Source organism: Bubalus bubalis, chromosome 15 (genome assembly GCF_019923935.1).
Source record: "Bubalus bubalis isolate 160015118507 breed Murrah chromosome 15, NDDB_SH_1, whole genome shotgun sequence".
NCBI lineage: Eukaryota > Metazoa > Chordata > Mammalia > Artiodactyla > Bovidae > Bubalus > Bubalus bubalis.
This window is the reverse complement of record NC_059171.1, coordinates 26,668,794-26,686,224: the sequence shown is the minus strand read 5'-3', so window position 1 is coordinate 26,686,224 and position 17,431 is coordinate 26,668,794. Positions and strand designations below refer to the sequence as shown.

The 17,431-nt window shown below is 40.3% G+C and overlaps 1 long non-coding RNA gene across 1 annotated transcript in view; it reads right to left on the bottom strand.

The window, feature by feature from the left end:
• Window positions 1-10,563, bottom strand: part of LOC123329450 — a 44,966-nt gene extending 34,403 nt beyond the window's left edge. Inside the window, exons 1-2 of the long non-coding RNA XR_006544892.2 lie at window positions 10,430-10,563; window positions 9,162-9,321 (exon numbers count right to left, since the gene is read on the bottom strand). This is a non-coding gene — a long non-coding RNA (uncharacterized LOC123329450). The remainder of the gene's footprint in view (window positions 1-9,161; window positions 9,322-10,429) is intronic.
• Between the last annotated feature and the right edge of the window lie 6,868 nt (window positions 10,564-17,431).

Sequence of the window (17,431 nt, the reverse complement as noted above, 5' to 3'; positions counted from 1 at the left end):
TTTACAACTATTTACATAGTATTTACATTGATTGATAAGTAATCTAGAGATGATTTAAAATATGCAGAATGATGTGCATAGGTTGTATGTAAATACTATGCCATTTAATATAAGGGACTTGAGCATCCACAGATTTCAGAATCCCTGGGAATCCTAAATCAATCCCCTGTGAATACCAAGGGATGACTGTATGTGTACAGTTTGTTGTGGCTTCCACTTACACATGTCCAGGAAGCCATGTCTGATTTGAATCCTCTCAATTTTCTTGAGGGTCACTAAGTGCTATGAAAAGCTTTGAAAAAAAAAAAAAGATATTATGTACCTTGAAGAATCTCCCCAACCCAAATCACATTTAGGTCAAGAGTTCTTTAATTAGGAGCAATAGTAACACCATAATAACCACTGAAATTGTAAAAATTTCATGAAGAGAAACATCAACTAAATGAGTCAAGAGACCAGAAAGGGGAGCTCTCACACCCTGTGATGAAAGCAGAGCCCAACAGGATGAAAGAAGACTCCTCTTCTTTCCTGGCAGAGACAGCCACTGAAAAGACACGGACTCTGCTTACTCTAAAGCTCCCAATTGTTTCTCTTCTGTGAAAGAGTTCTTTTTCCCTAGCTGTTTAGGGATTTGCACGTGGCTTCTGCTTCCCTGGTGGCTCAGATGGTAAAGAACTTGCCTGCAATGCAGGAGACCTTAATTCGATCCCTGGGTTGGGAGGATCCCCTGGAGAAGGAAATGGCAACCCACTCCAGTCTTCTTGCCTGGAGATTTCCATGGACAGAGGAGCCTGGTAGGCTGCTGTCTATGGGGGTCTCAAAGAGTCGGACACGACTGAGCAACTAACACACTTTCACTCCACAGTTGCAGACCCCCAAATGAAATTTTTTTGCTGATCCTAAATACACCCATTTTTTTTGCTGGAGAAATATCTGGCAGTCTATTTGTTTTAAGTCAACATTTTGATGGTCCATACAGGGATGCAGAGAAGACCCCTGATGGCTCCAGGGATGGTGAATATATAAGTGTGGTACCCACAGTGAGCTCATTGTTGCTCATGCTTTTCTTGAAAACCCCTCAGTTTGAAGGTATGTCTTTCTCCTGGATTTGAGCTTCTGCCCTTTTTATGTTTTTAAGCTCCCCAGGTTTTAATAAGAACCTATTTTAAGGTTTCACTCTTTCTGGTTAAAGCCTTGCTCTGTATGGGACTATTCATTTGGCACTTCAGTCTAATTTGAAATCAGATTGTTCTAACTGGAACTGGTTCAGCCTTTGACCCATTCCTTTGAGAATAGGGGCTGTTTAATCAGAACCGTGCCAGTTTAGCCTTCAGTTTATTCCTCAGGAATAGTAGGGGTTCTTCTATAGAAACTGAGCTGAGAAGCTTTTGGTTTGACTCCTCCAGGACTAAGTTATTTTCTTAGAACTGCCTGATATTAGGCCTGCAGACTGGTTAAGATATTTGAAGTGTTTAAGCTGTTTGAATTGCAAGCTATTTGAGCTGTTCAGGCTATTTGAGTTGAGCTGTAAGTTGTCTGAGCTGTTTAGGCTGTTAAAAAATTATTCTTTAAATCTAGAGATAAAATTCTGAGAAATGAGATCCTAGCTATCCAAATATTTTGAGGGTACCACCTCTACAGGGACTCCAACCATTTTTTGTTTACAAACAGTTCTTTCTCATATATATTTCTGACTAAACAGGCTGACCTGATCAAAGGCAATTTGGCATATTAATGGCTATTATAGAGAACTTTTGAAATCCTCAAACTTACTTTTCTTAAAACCAAATTGGACCACCATAGCTCTAAAATTTCCAAAGCTGAATAAAATGCCTATTTTGATTGGTATTTTGAGCTTTCAATGCTATTAGAAACCTAGAATTGCCTCTCTGAAAAATAAGATTTTAAGATTAAGTGAGACAAACAGACAATTAGAGAAATAAAAAAGGGCTTCTGAAGCCTCGGGTTCCTCTTCCTTGGCTTTTTGAGTCAGGCCCAGCCTCTGTGCCATCTTACTTTTTTCTTCTATGCCGCCTATGCAGCTGTAGCCTCAGTTCCCCATCCTCATTCTCACCGAACAGCTCTTCTTCTCTGAAACTCTCCTCACTCCCTTTTCCTCTGAACTTATCAAAACCTGTCTCTTTAAAATTAAGCCTTCTGAGGATCCAGAGGCTAAACCCTTAATTTCTTATAATTCCTGAACTGAAGAAAGCAATAGTCAAAGATTGTACCAAAATAACTGAAGATTCTCATCGATTTGCTGTGGAATTTAATATAATCATTCAGACTTATCAACCTGGTTTTTCTGACTGGTATCAGCTAGTTCTTATGTGTGTGAAGGCCAGGCCCAGCACTGGATGAAAACTAACTGGAAAAATCCTGAAAGGTTTCTAGAATTAGAACTGGGAGACAAGCTCAGGATCTGCAGTTGCTAGGTGACTTCATCAAGCAGTTCCTGGGGCTTTACCAAAATCTGTTGATTGGAACAAAATTAATGCTTCAATAAAAATCTGTTAAGCCTGTTCATGACTGTTACAACTGACTTCAGATTATTTTTAAAGAAGTTTCTGGTCTTGGTCTAGATGTTAAGGTAGTTCTTAACTCTTTGTTTGTTAATGGGCTGAACCAGGACCTTTTCCTTACAGTAAAAAGGATCATAAGGGAATGGGAAACTGTGTCTACTCCAGATTTAGTCAGTCTGGCATGCCAGCTCTCTTGCTTTCTGTTAATAGATGAGTCACCTGAAAGGAAGACTGCTAAGACTCTTCATGGTCAACTCCAGTTAATAAAGACCCTTAACAAACCAAAATCTTCCTAGTTTCTGCTATTATTGCAAAGAGCCAAGGCATTGGAAAGACACTGTTACAAATTTAAGCACTTCAGGCAGCTTCAGCCCTCTAACCAGTCTTTCTAACGTCCTCATAATTCCCAGTCCTGGGGAGCTGAGGAACTATGGGGGATCTTCCTAACCCCTCCCTTGATCAGCCTGGAGAAACATTCTCTTCCAGTATGAATTGACACAGGCTGCACTCTCAGTGCTCAGTCCCATTACTATAAGGCAGTACCTGCCTTGGAGTACTAAAACAGTTTCAAGAGTGGGGATCTGTAATGAAACTCAAGGGGTTCCTGTCTCTGAACCTATTCATTTTTGTTTAGTCCATTTGAGACATGCACACCTTTTTTTCCCTTAGTTCTTTTGCCCCTATCCATTGGTAGCTCAGACAGTAAAAGCATCTGCCTACAATGCGGAAGACCTGGGTTCGATCCCTGGGTCTAGAAGATCCCCTGGAGAAGGAAATGGCAACCCACTCCAGTAGTCTTGCCTGGAAAATCCCATGGATGGAGAAGCCTGGTAGGCTATACAGTCCGTGGGGTCACAAAGAGTCGGACACGACTGAGTGACTTCACTTTCACTTTCTTTCATTTATTAAGCCAAGACTTCTTAGAGTAGAATCATGCTGGAATTTTTCCCAAAAGAGGGAAATAATTCTAGAATTTAAACAGCAGACATCAAAATAACCAACAAGGTAAATTAATGACTCTTTGACATTTTTTATTTGTTTCATTTCTGACTATACTAGAGATGATTCTGAAAACATTGATTGTTTTGTCCCTATTGAATCAGCCACCACTGTTCTTAAAGGCAAAATCTCCAACTGATATTGGTAAAATTCACAGCACAACTCCCATTACATTTCTAATAGATCCCTCAAAATCTCTTTCCAGAATTAATCAATACTTTATACATAAAGCAGACCCTAGAGGTATAATGTCCATAAAATAAGATTACAAGGCTCAAGACCTCATTATCTTTTGTAACAGTCCCTATAATACTATTTCACCAGTCAGAAAACCTAACAGCTGAAAATAAAAGTTCGTCTAGGACCTCTGAGCAATAAACATTGTCATCCCTTGACACCCTGTACTTTCTAACCTTCATAAGTCACTAACACCCATTCCTACAGGATCCAAATTTTTTTACTGTAATTGACTTATGCAGTGCATTCTTTAATATCCAGCTGATGAAGCTAGCCAGTACTCTTTTGCTTTCACTGGGGAATGTGAACAATGCCCTGGACACTAATGCCTCAGGGTCTTACCTAGCATCATTCTTACATATCACACGTCCTGCAAGTTGGTCTGGATGATATAAAGTTCCAGAGGTTTTCTACTTTGTTGCAATATGTGGGTGATTTGCTTCTTTGCTCTTTTTCATAAGCCTCCTCACAGGAAGACAGAACCTACTTGTTCAAGCTTTTAGCCTTAAAAGGGCATGAGGTTGCCAAGGAAAAATTGCAGTTTGATCTGATTATCAGAACAAGGGCTACACTTGAGTCCAGTCAGACTTCAGGGTGTCTTAAGTTTCCCAAAACGCAAAACTAAGCACCAACTGAGAAGTTTTCTTGGGCTAGTTATTGCCAAAATGGATTTCAAATTTCTCTCTTATGGCCAAACCAACGTGTATTTTACTAAAGAGTAACATCATTGACCCAGTTTTATAGGGTGGACTAAATGGCATAGCCTTCAAAGCCTCAAAGGAGGGTTTGATGAACCCATCTGCCCTTGGACATCCCAGTTATCAGATTCCTTTTTGTATATGAAAAGGAAGAGGATGCTCTTGGGGTACTGTCTCAAAAACATGGGGACCACATTTGACCCATAGGTTATTATAGCCAGTAGCTGGACCCTGTGACATGAAGATACTCCTCCTGTCTTAGAGATATTACTGCCACTGCCCTTTCAGTCAAGGACACTGAGAAAATCATTGTGGGATCCCCTTGAGGCATTCTGCACTTCACACAGAAGTTCTGAATTCTCATTGCAAACCCTGTCTGGAACTTCACATCATCTGGAAATCTGAAAGTAAAGAGTTCCTAGAACTGAAGCAGATGACATCTGATGAGATAGACTAGAATATAAAGACCAGGCCTATTGAAAGTCTGTCACGGACCTTTTGATCAGGACATGTTTCCAATGATCACCAATATCAATGATGTTGATAACACATGGACTTTAGATAAAAAGCACCTGAGAGTTCTCTCTCCTACCCCTTCTAGTTACTTGAATATGATCTCAGCAGATTTCCAATATATGTCCCTTCCCTCTGACAGGATGCACTACACCGAGGGAAAGCTCTTTCCTATCATTTAGGGGTAAAAAGTCAATGAAACTGGAAAAACCTAGTTAATGTGATGCTTTCAGAGATAGATCTTGATCAAAAGGGAGAACTGCAACAAATTAACAAGTGAAAACCTAATTACTATACTTAATTGGAGTCTGGAGACCAGAACAGGGAGCTCTCACACCCTGTGATGATAGCTGAGTTTAATAGGAAGAAAAATAGACTCCTTTCTTGGCAACAACTCAGCCAATGAAAAGCAAGGAATATCTTATCTCATCTTCTCTTGTCTCCAAACTGTGGTTTCATTTCATTGGATTTCCTGGTTCCCAGGCATTTAGACTCAGACTGAATGGCAACGCAGACTCAGACATTGCAGATGGCAATGTAGGACTTCTCAGTCTCCTCCATTTGTGTGAGCCAATTCCTATAGGTTTTGTTTCTCAGGAGAACCTTGACTTAGAGGCTTAGAGGGAAGATAGTGATTTTGGAACAAGAATCGGGGGCTAGCAAACAAAAACTCTGGTGGGTACATGAGAGATTCTAGAAAATCTGTGTAAAATAAGTGATGGAGGTCATTTAGTAGAAATTTAGTCAAATCAGATGCAGGGAAAAAGGAGAGAGAACAGAAGGAGCCCAGAGCTCTGATGGGGCAGAAGTAAGGGCAGACAGAAGGGAAGGGAAGGAAGATGAAGGCTCTGTTGGAGCACTCTGCAAGTGCTCTTATACAAACTGGTTGCTCCAGTCACTATATGTTTGAAAGAGGTTTGTTTTTCTCTTAGTTACATAATATAGAAAATGAAAATGATAACCAATTAAAATATTATACAATCAGAGTCTCAGAACTTCTGAGTTGAGATTCATATCTAATAATACTCTGATCGGTGACCTAAGTTTTGAGCTGAGCAAAGGACTGTAGGCAGGTAAGTTAGGTGCTTTTCTCCATTTATAAAATGGCTCTACTTGCTTCACAGTAATTTACTTGGGCAAGTCTTTGACATCTCTTTTTTTTTTTTGTTGGCTCTTGGAATGGGGAGTCACTTCCTCTATAAATCTCTCCTCTGGCCTCCTCTGATGGGTATTTCTCTTATATTTTCTCATCAGAGTCCATATTTCAATTATAACAGTATTTATTATACTGTATTAGCTTATTTGTCTGTATTTCATCATCTTTTTATGGGAGCATTAGTCCTGGGGCTATCATGGTATAGTACACAAACTAGGTGGCTTAGCACAACAGAAAATTTATTATCTCATAGCTCTGGAGGCTAGAAGTTTAAATGTATTTATTTATTTACTTTTTGACCTTACCTCACAGCATGTGGGATCTCAGTTCCCCAACCAGGGATTGAAAACCTGCCCCCTGCAGTGGAAGTGTGGAGTCTTAACCACTGGACCACCAGGGAAGTCCTGAGGTTTAAAATCAAGGCATCAGCTGAGTTCTCTGAAACCTATATAGGGGTGAATCTTGCCTTGCCATTTGTAGCTTCTGACGTTTGCCAGAGACATGGACTTGTGGACACAGAGGGGGAAGAAGAGGGCAGGACGAATTGAAAGAGTAGCACTGACATATATATGCTGCTGCTGCTGCCAAGTCACTTCAGTCGTGTCCGACTCTGTGCAACCCCATAGACGGCAGCCCAACAGGCTCCCCAGTCCCTGGGATTCTCCAGGCACTGTGTGTTAAATAGATAGCTAGTGGGAAGGTTAGTCATGTATGGATGTGAGAGTTGGACCATAAAGAAAGCTGAGTACTGAAGAACTGATGCTTTCAAACTGTGGTGCTGGAGAAGACTCTTGAGAATCCTTTGGACAGCAGGGAGATCAAACCAGTCAATCCTAAAGGAAATCAGCCCTGAAAATTCATTTGAAGGATGATGCTGAAACTAAAGCTTCAATATTTTGGCCACCTGATGCGAAGACCCGACTCATTGGAAAAGACCCTGATGCTGGGAAAGACTGAGGGCAAGAGGAGAAGGGGGCAACATGATGAGATGGTTGGATGGCATCACTGACTCAGTGGACATGAGTTTGAGCAAGCTCTGGGAGATGGTGATGGACAGGGAAGCCTGGCGTGCTTCAGTTCAAGGGGTCACAAAGAACCAGACACAACTTAGGCACTGAAAAAAACAGTAGAAAGCTGGTGTATAACACAGGGAGCCCACCCCAGCACTCTGTGATTACCTGGGATGGCGATTGGGAGGGAGGCTCAAGAAGGAGGGGGCAATTATAAAAAGTGAAAGTCGCTCAGCTGTGTCCGACTCTTTGAGACCCCATGGACTATATAGTCCAGGGAATATTCCAAGCCAGAATATTGGATTGAGTAGCCTTTTCCTTCTCCAGGGGATCTTCCCAATCCAGAGATCAAACCCAGGTTTCCCACATTGCAGGTGGATTCTTTACCAGCTGAGCCACCAGGGAAGCCCAAGAATACAGGAGTGGGTAGCCTATCCCTTCTCCAGTGGATCTTCCTGACTCAGGAATCAAACTGGGGTCTCAGGTGGATTCTTTATCAGCTGAGATACCATATATAGATATAGATATCTGCATCTATCTATCTATATATACATATTATGGCTGATTCACATAGTTGTACAGCAGAAACCAACACAACATTGTAAAAAAAAAAAATACCCTCCAATTAAAAAATAAAATAACAAAAAAAGAAACCCTTTACATTCCATGACTTGAAGATGCATCATTCTAATCTCATCCTCTATTGCCACATGACCATCTTTTCCCTGTCTCTCTCTCCCTCCTTTTCTTATAAAAGGACACCAGTCATATTGCATTAAACACCCACCCTACTTCAGTATGACCTCATCTTCTTAATTGTTGCAATTAAGTCTGCAATGAGTCTATTTCCAAATAAGTTCACATTCTAAAGTATTGGGGGACTACACCCCCCTGTCTTGGGGGGTGGAGGAGCACAATTCAACCCATAACAGAGGACAAGGATTGTGTCTACTTCATCTTGTTTACATTTGTATGCTTAGCAGTTATCCCATTGCCAAGCATATAGAATATGTTCTATTAAAATTTTGATGCATAAATCAATGTATGAATAGGAAAATAAGTTTGTACTAAGAAATCACATTCCATTCTTGAATTAAAGAAATTCATGTAGAGAGGGTAGAAAATTCTAAGGCCCTTCAAACTTCACAGTTCTGTGATTCTTTAGTCTCAACACTGGTTTGGTTTCAGCTATTTAGAAAAGGTCTATGAATAGAAATTGCGAACCAATTACATATATGTAAATCCCAAACAGACAAGATGTATTTAAATACCAAAAAGGAAATTCTAGTACATAAAATTGTATGTCTATTATTTGATTTTTTAGGGGGTTTCAGGGGTCTTTGCCCTGGGATCTTAAGTTGACTTGTATTTAGGCTAGTTAGGAGAGGGCCAAAGAATCAATTTGAGTTGTAAGACTGACATCTTCTGGATAACACTGGAGAGTGCAGAAAGGTTGAAACAGGGAAATAAATGGAATCATTCTGGGTTTAACTGTTAAACATTGGAGAGGAAAAAAATTAATATATATATATATACATATATACACACATATATACATATATGTACATATATATATATATGGAAATAATAGAAAGATATTCACAGGTACACAAATGCATTTTTTTGAGAGAGAGACAGTGAGCATATAGCTCATAATATAGATTTTGTGGAGTTCACCAGAATTGATTTTGGTCTTAAAGAAGAAAGTGAGGGAAAAATATTACACAAATGAAGAGACTATTCAGGGGCCGAGCATGAGGAAATAGATTGAACACAAATATTCCTGATGAAAAACTAATGCTCTGGAGCTCTTATAGGAGATGTGGGAAAACTATGAGAGTCTCTTTGTCAATTGGACTCGTTTTGCTGTGGTCCCGAGGCAGAGCTGTGGTTGGATATGAGAGGTCTTACTAGGAGTTCCCATTTGTATTTTCTACCATGTATGACTGGATCCCTTGCCCTGATTTCAGGAATACCATTGGGATCATTAGTCTTTCCTTTTTGAGACATGTGTGTCCTTTCTTACCGTCTAACTTATTCCCCAGTTTGTTCTTCTCCATCTCTCCACACTGTTTCATTTTTTCTTTCATGATGCTGCAGTGCAGAGTGCATTTCAGAGCACAGAGGTGTCCTGAGTGTCCCTGATAACTTGGTGCTAGCCGCATCATTCCTTGTTTCTTTTGATTCTGAAAGGAGGACAGGAAGAGAGAGAGCGCATATGGAACTCATCAGTCATTTAAACTATTGAGAATTGTTCATAGGTTGGGGGTGAGAGATGGAGGGGTTACAAAGTTATCAGCATGATGGACTGGGTTTATATCCTTGGAGCAGTGGAGATGGATTCAAGTGAAGAACTGGAAAGAATTAACAATTAATTATCTAGTCATTATTATGGTAAGTACTTCTAAGGACATACAGGGCACTAGAAAAGTATATAATAGGAAGTTCTGACCTAATTTAAATGGAAAGAAATATTTTCTAGACATAGAACATTTAAGCTGATATAAAATGAGTAAGTGTACTTTAGCTAAAGGAAAGGCAGCATTAAAAACAGAGACAAAAGCATGTATTAAAGCACTTATACAAGAATAGCAAACAACAAGAATCCTCTTATAGCTCTGTGTGCCAGTCACAAATTGATAATTTCATATATATTACGTGATCCTCATAACAACAAAAGTGTCAAGTGGGTACATTATTACATCCATATTATAGATGAGAAACTGAGTACTTTGTCTAAGATCACAGAGCTAGTAAATGGCCAATTGAGAACTGAACATAGACAGTCCAGCTCAAGAATCTGGATGTATAAAGAATGGAGAAAGGTTGCAGTGGCTGAACTTGAAGAAGGAGAAGTAAGAAGGGACTGGGTCCTGTTGGGCCTTATGGCTATGTTAAAAGAGTTTGGCTTTTATTCTAATAGTGATTGAACACTATTGACAGATAACTAAGTGGGGATGTAGTGAGGTGGGTCTTGCTTTTTTCTAAGGTCAGTCTGGCTGCATTATGGACAGAGAACTTGACTGGCTCCCTCTGAGATTAGCAGGAGAAAAATACCTTTCCTAATTGTCTCCATGTTTGTTATACTCTGCAAAAATAGCATTGTTATTTAACAGTCAACACTATAGCATAAGAGAATAAAGTGTTTGCACATATTGCTGACACAGGAAAGGTTATATAGTGTTTTTTGTTGCAGGGCTGCACCCCACAGGCCTACAAGGCCTGTACTTGCCTAGCTTCAAGACTGGAGTTAGCTACAGAGACATCAGTGATTTAATGGGTGGGGGCGCTTACGTGTCTGAAGCAATGTCCTGGAGCAACACCCCACTGTGTGCAGCAGAGGGCAAGCAAGACATGGCGGCCATCTTCTTTCTCTCCAGAGATTGCGGGTTAGAGGAGGAATTGACATCAGGTGGGCTCATTAGCTACCAGCGAAACCACCAGAGGGGCATGCCCCTCCCCGCCCCTTTGATGAGAACAATTATCAGCTGGGGCCTGGGGGCAAATGCTTAGGAAAGTTAGTCAGGAGCATAGGGTGTAGGTGAAGCAGGCACTGGTCCGGCCCAACATGTACAGATAACGAGACAGCCATGTTGGGTGGCCTGACTATACATTTGTGCAAAAGATATTGAATATTAGATACGAAAGAAATGGAAAAAAATATGTCATCTGCATGCCCATGCATACAATGCATGTGTGCTAAGTCCCTTCAGACGTGTCCAATTCTTTGTGACTCTACAGACTGTATGTAGCCTGCCAGGCTCCTCTGTTCATGAATTCTCCAGGGAGGAATACTGGAGTGGGTTGCCATGCCCTCCTCCATGGTATCTTCCCGACCCAGGGATTGAACCTGTGTCCTTTGTGTCTCCTACATTGGCAGGCATGGTTTTTACCACTAGTGCCACCTGGGTTGCCCTCAGAACACAATACTGACACTTATAATGTAATAACACATGATAGGGTCACACTTTGTTGTTGCTGTTCGGCTGCAGTTCAGCATCAGTCCTTCCAGTGAAAATTCAGGATTGATTTCCTTTAGGATTGACTGGTTTGATCTCTTTGTAGTCCAAGGGACTCTCAAGAGTCTTCTCCAACACCGCAATTTGGAACGTAAGTTCTTTGGCACTCAGCCTTCTTTGTGGTCCAACTCTTACATCCCTACATGACTACTGGAGAAACCATAGCTTTGACTAGATGGACCTTTGTCAGCAAAGTGATGTCCCTGCTTTTTAAGACATTGTCTAGGTTTGTCATAGCTTTCTTTCCAAGGAGCAAGTGTCTTTTAATTTCATGGCTGCCAGTCATCGTCCACAGTGATTTTGGAGCCCAAGAAAATAAAATCTGTCACTGCTTCTACTTTTCCCCCTTCTATTTGCCATGAAGTGATGGACTGGATGCCATGATCTTAGTTTTTTTAATGTTGAGTTTCAAGCCAGCTTTTTCATTCTCCTTTCACCCTCATCAAGAGGCTCTTCAGTTCCTCTTCACTTTCTGCCATTAGAGTGGTATCATATCTGAGGTTGTTGATATTTCTCCCAGCAATCTTGATTTTCCAGTTTGTGATTCATCCAACCTGGCATTTCGCATGATGTACTCTGCATAGAAGATAAACACATATGCTGTTTATAGTGTCAGCAAGGTGACACTATACAGCCTTGTCATACTCCTTTCTCAGTTTTGAACCAGTCCATTGTTCCTTGTCTGGTTCTAGCTGTTGCTTTTTGACCTGCATACAAGTTTCTTAGGGGACAGGTAAAGTGGTCTCGTATTTCCGTCTCTTGAAGAATTTTCCAGTTTGTTATGATCCACACAGTCAAAGGCTTTAGCATAGTCAATGAAGCAGAAGTAGATTTTTTTTTCTGGAATCTCCTTGTTTTCTCTATATCCAAAGAATGTTGGCAATTTGATCTTTGATTCCTCTACCTTTTCTAAACCTAGCTTGTACATCTGGACATTCTTGTTCACGGACTACTGAAGCCTAACTTGAAGGATTTTGAGCATAACTTTATCAGCATACGAAATGAGCGTAATTGTGTGGTAGTTTGAACATCTTTGGCTTTGCCATTTTTTGGGATTGGAGTTAAAATTGACCTTTTCTAGTCCTATGGCTGCTGCTGAGTTTTCCAAGTTTACTAACACACTACACAATACATAAAAGAAAAAATTTATTTGTGATTGTAGATAGTTTCCTGATAATTCCTCTATGCAAATGTAAGGCAAACAACTTGAGATATGATTCGCAAGGAAAGATGGATGTCTCATATCCAAGGATTCAATGAACTTGATGATTTTGAACTTCATTTCCTCAATCTTGGAAGTTGATTGAATGTTACAAGTAACACTAGCCCACATACAAAGCTTTTTAAAAAAGTTTAGAAGCAGTAGAATCTCTATAACAGTTCTTCAACTATCACTTAATTGAAGGTTTGGTTATGCACAGTTATCCTAGCAGAAACACAAACTTCTTAAAAGTAGGTACCATGTCATATAACTTCTTTTCCATACTATCTGATTTAATACTTTGCCCTTGTACCTGAAAAAAAAAAAAAGTGTAAATGAATGAATGAGTGGTGAATTAACAAATGAATAAAGAATGTTGTCAAGTGATTGAAGCTACACTTTATTTTCTTTAGGTATGCTCATAGATTTCTATGGATATTCAGCAAACATAGCTTGAGGCTTGTTAGTCATCAGTTCACAGTGAATGCAAATCCCTGCTATATTTATAATCTGTTTCACAGAGGCCTAGAGAAGGTAAAAATACAAAACTCACTTTCTGCAGAAAGAGGTCTGAATGCTGTAGTACATAAAAGATGTGCAGGAATAGAGTTTGCTGAGTATTGAAAATCAGTAGGTAATTTCTAACAGGCATTTCCAAAATTTTTTGAAAGTTGGATTTCATTTGTCAAACATTTTATTAAGGTTAAATTTAGTCAAGAGGAACCCATTGTGTATAGCTGGAAGACCAATGAAAACCAAGAGGATTACAGACCTGGCATCTTATAAGTAGCCCTAATACCCAATCAAGTATCTTTAAAAGGATATATCCAGTGGCCTTAAGTTTCTTTTTGAAAATATCATTATGGAAAAACTTCTCTTTTATAATTATTTTGATAAAAAAACATATGTTTATTCTTCAGTGTTAAAAAAAATGAGCTGCTGCATTTTGTGTTTGTTTCTTCTTTATTTTTCTTTTCTGCTTCACAAATGGGAAGGTTTTCATTTTTTTAAATCATAGCTGTACAGATTTTTCAGCTTAAATTTTCTTGTAGCATCTAGAATGAAATCTCATAAACAAGGTCACATATCACTAATAAAAAATGAGGATTATTTTGCTTACTGCTCAGAAGGCCTTAGTCTATAATTCTGTACATGAAATTCATTTAAAAAGTAACCCAGTAGTAGAAAAGTTCAGGAGGGGGTCAGGGGTGTGTCCAGTGAAGAGAGAAAGTGACAGGTGTTGCCATGACTACACTCCAAATGCACATATTTCTGGCCCTCCTTGTGCAGATTATGCAGTAATCTGGAACAACCCAAACTCTTAGCATAGGAATTCTCCACTTCCTGGAAACATGGAACTACACTTGCCACCAACCACCTGCTCCCATGTTAAATAAAATGAAAAGAAGTTGTGTGCTGTTAAGAGAGGAGAGAGCTGCTGATATGGCTTTTACAAATATCAAATGTTTTTGTTTTTTGCTTTGTAGTCAGTGATGGTTAAATTTATGTGTCAAATTTGTTGCAGGAAGGGGAACCCTTTCCAGGGCCCAAAACTGGGCTCCTGTCTAACACTCAGAAATGAATTGTCCGAGGAGACACATCTGCTGACAAAGCAAAAGATTTTATTGGGAAAGGGCACCCGGGTGGAGAGTAGTAGGGTAAGAGAACCCGGGAGAACAGCTCTGCCCTGTGGCTCGCAGTCTCGGGTTTTATGGTGATGGGGTTAGTTTCTGGGTGGTCTTTGACCAATCATTCTAATTCAAAGTCTTTCCTGGTGGCCACGCGTCACTCAGCCAAGATGGATGCTAGCAAGAGGGATTCTGGGAAGTGGACGGACACGCAGTGTCTCCTTTCGACCTTTCCCAAACTCTGATAATCATGGCTCTAGGTGAGTGATCACACCTAGAGCCAGGCATCCTGGAATAGTGAAGTCAAGTGGGCTTAGGAAACATCACTATGAACAAAGCTAGTGAAGGTGATGGAATTCCAGTTGAGCTATTTCAAATCCTAAAAGATGATGCTGTGAAAGTGCTTCATTCAATATAGCAGCAAATTTGGAAAACTCAGCAGTGGCCACAGGACTGGAAAAGTTTAGTTTTCATTCCAACCCCAAAGAAAGGCAATGCCAAAGAATGCTCAAACTACCACACAATTGCACCCATCTCACAAGCTAGTAAAGTAACGCTCAAAATTGTCCAAGTGAGGCTTAAACAATATATCAAGAGTGAACTTTCAGATGTTCAAGCTGGATTTAGAAAAGGCAGAGGAACCAGAGATCAAATTGCCAACATCTGCTGGGTCATCAAAAAAGCAAGACAGTTCCAGAAAAACATCTATTTCTGCTTTATTGACTATGCCAAAATCTTTGACTGTGTGGATCACAATAAACTGTGGAAAATTATTTAAGAGATGGCAATACCAGACCACCTTATCTGACTCCAGAGAAATCTGTATGCAGGTCAAGAAGCAACAGTTAGAACCAGACATGAAACAACAGACTGGTTCCAAATTGGGAAAGGAGTACGTCAAGGCTGTATATTATCACCCTGCTTGCTTAACTTATATGAAGAGTTCAGTTCAACTGAGTTCAGTTCAGTTGTTCAGTCATGTCTGACTCTTTGTAACCCCATGGACTGGAGAACGCCAGGCCTCCCTGTCCATCACCAACTCCTGGAGTCTACTCAAACTCATGTCCATTGAGTAGATGATGCCATCCAACCATCTCATCCTCTTGTCATCCCCATCTTATTCCACCTTCAATCTTTCCCAGCATCGAGGTCTTTTCCAATGAGTCAGTTCTTCACATCAGGTGGCCAAAGTACTGGAGTTTCAGCTTCAGCATCAGTCCTTTTAATGAATATTCAGGGCTGATTTCCTCTAGGATGGAATGGTTGGATCTCCTTGCTGTCCAAGGGACCCTCGAGAGTCTTCTCCAGCACCACAGTTCAAAAGCATCAATTCTTCAGTGCTCAGCTTTCTTTATAGTCCAACTCTCACATCCATACATGACTACAGGAAAAACCATAGCCTTGACTGGACAGACCTTTGTTGGCAAAGTAATGTCTCTGCTTTTTAATATACTGCCTAGGTTGGTCATAACTTTTCTTCCAAGGAGCAAGCATCTTTTAATTTCATGGCTGCAGTCATCATCTGCAGTGATTTTGGAGCCCCCCAAAATGCTTAGTTTTCTGAATGTTGAGCTTTAAGTCAACTTTTTCGCTCTCCTCTTTCACTTTCATCAAGAGGCTCTTTAGTTCTTCTTTGCTTTCTGCTGTAAGAGTTGTGTCATCTGCATATCTGTGGTTATTGATATTTCTCCTGGCAATCTTGATTCCAGCTTGTGCTTCCTCCAGCCCAACGTTTCTCATTATGTACTCTGCATATAAGTTAAATAAGCAGGGTGACAATATACAGCCTTGATGTGCTTCTTTTCCTATTTGGAACCAGTCTGTTGTTCCATGTCCAGTTCTAACTGTTGCTTCCTGACCTGCATACAGGTTTCTCAAGAGGTAGGTTAGGTGGTCTGGTATTCCCATCTCTTTCAGAATTTTCCACAGTTTGTGGTGACCCACACAGTCAAAGGCTTTGGCATAGTCAATAAAGCAGAAATAGATGACCAATCTAATCACATGGACCACAGCCTTGTCTAATTCAATTAAACTATGAGCTGTGTTGTGTAGGGCCACCCAAGACAGATGGATCATTGTGGACAGTTCTGACAAAATGTCGTCCACTGGAGAAGGGAATATGCAGAGTGCATCATGTGAAATGCCAGGATGGATGAATCACAAGCTGGAATCAAGATTGCTGGGAGAAATATCAATAACCTCAGATACACAGATGACACCACCTTTATAGCAGAAAGTGAAGAAGATCTAAAGAACCTCTTGATGAAAGTGAAAGAGGAGAGTGAAAAAGCTGGCTTAAAACTCAACGTTCAAAAAACTAAGATCAAGGCATCTGGTCCTATCACTTCATGGCAAATGGATGGGGAAACAATGGAAACAGTGAGATAATTTATTTTATTTTGGGGGGGAGGGGGCTCCAAAATCACGGCAGATGGTGACTGCAGCCGCGAAATTAAAAGACTCTTGGTCCTTGTAAGAAAAGCCATGACCAACCTAGACAGCATATTAAAAAGCAGAGACATTGTTTTGCCGACAAATGTCTGTCTAGTCAAAGCTATGGTTTTTCCAATAGTCATATATGGATGTGGGAGTTGGACTATAAAGAAAGCTGAGCACCAAACAATTGATGCTTTTGAACTGTGGTGTTGGCAAAGACTCTCGAGAGTCCCTTGGACTGTGAGGAGATCAAACCAGTCAATCCTAAAGGAAATCAGCCCTGAATATTGATTGAAAGGACTGATGCTGAAGCTGAAACTCCAATACTTTGGCCACCTGATGTGAAGAGCTGAGTCACTGGAAAAGACCCTGATGCTGGGAAAGATTTAAGACAGGAGGATAAGGGGATGACAGAGGATGAGATGTTTGGATAGCATCACCGACTCGATGGACATGAGTTTGAATAAGCTCTGGGAGTTGGTGATGGACAGGGAAGGCTGGTGTGCTGCAGTCCATGGAGGTTGCAAAGAGTTGGACACGACTGAGCGACTGAACTGGTACTTGGTCTTTAAATTACACATGAACCCTAAAAAAAACAGGAATCACAATTCAGTTTTATTAGATGAAGCTCAGGCTCAGTGGATATGGGTTAGTCATCAAACACTATTTTGGTTTGCTTCTAAAGACCATGATTTTCTCTCTACAAAAGGAGATCTATGGAGCTCTGGGATGATTCTCTTCCCCCATGAAACTATCTGCTCATTCAGGACAAGGATTTAGCCTAAGTCTTTTTGCTTATGATTGTATCCCCAGTGCCTACAACACTGTCTAGGTTGTTAATTTTTTTCTCACTATTGAATGATGATGACGACAAGATGATGAATGTTCCTTAGAAAAAATAAAAGTATCTCTAGCTGGATTGAAAATCATGATAAAATCTCTAATTTGTGATTGCCTGTATAGATCTACTCTCCACTTGACCGTTTGGAGGTTGGTCTGGGAGGACTGCATC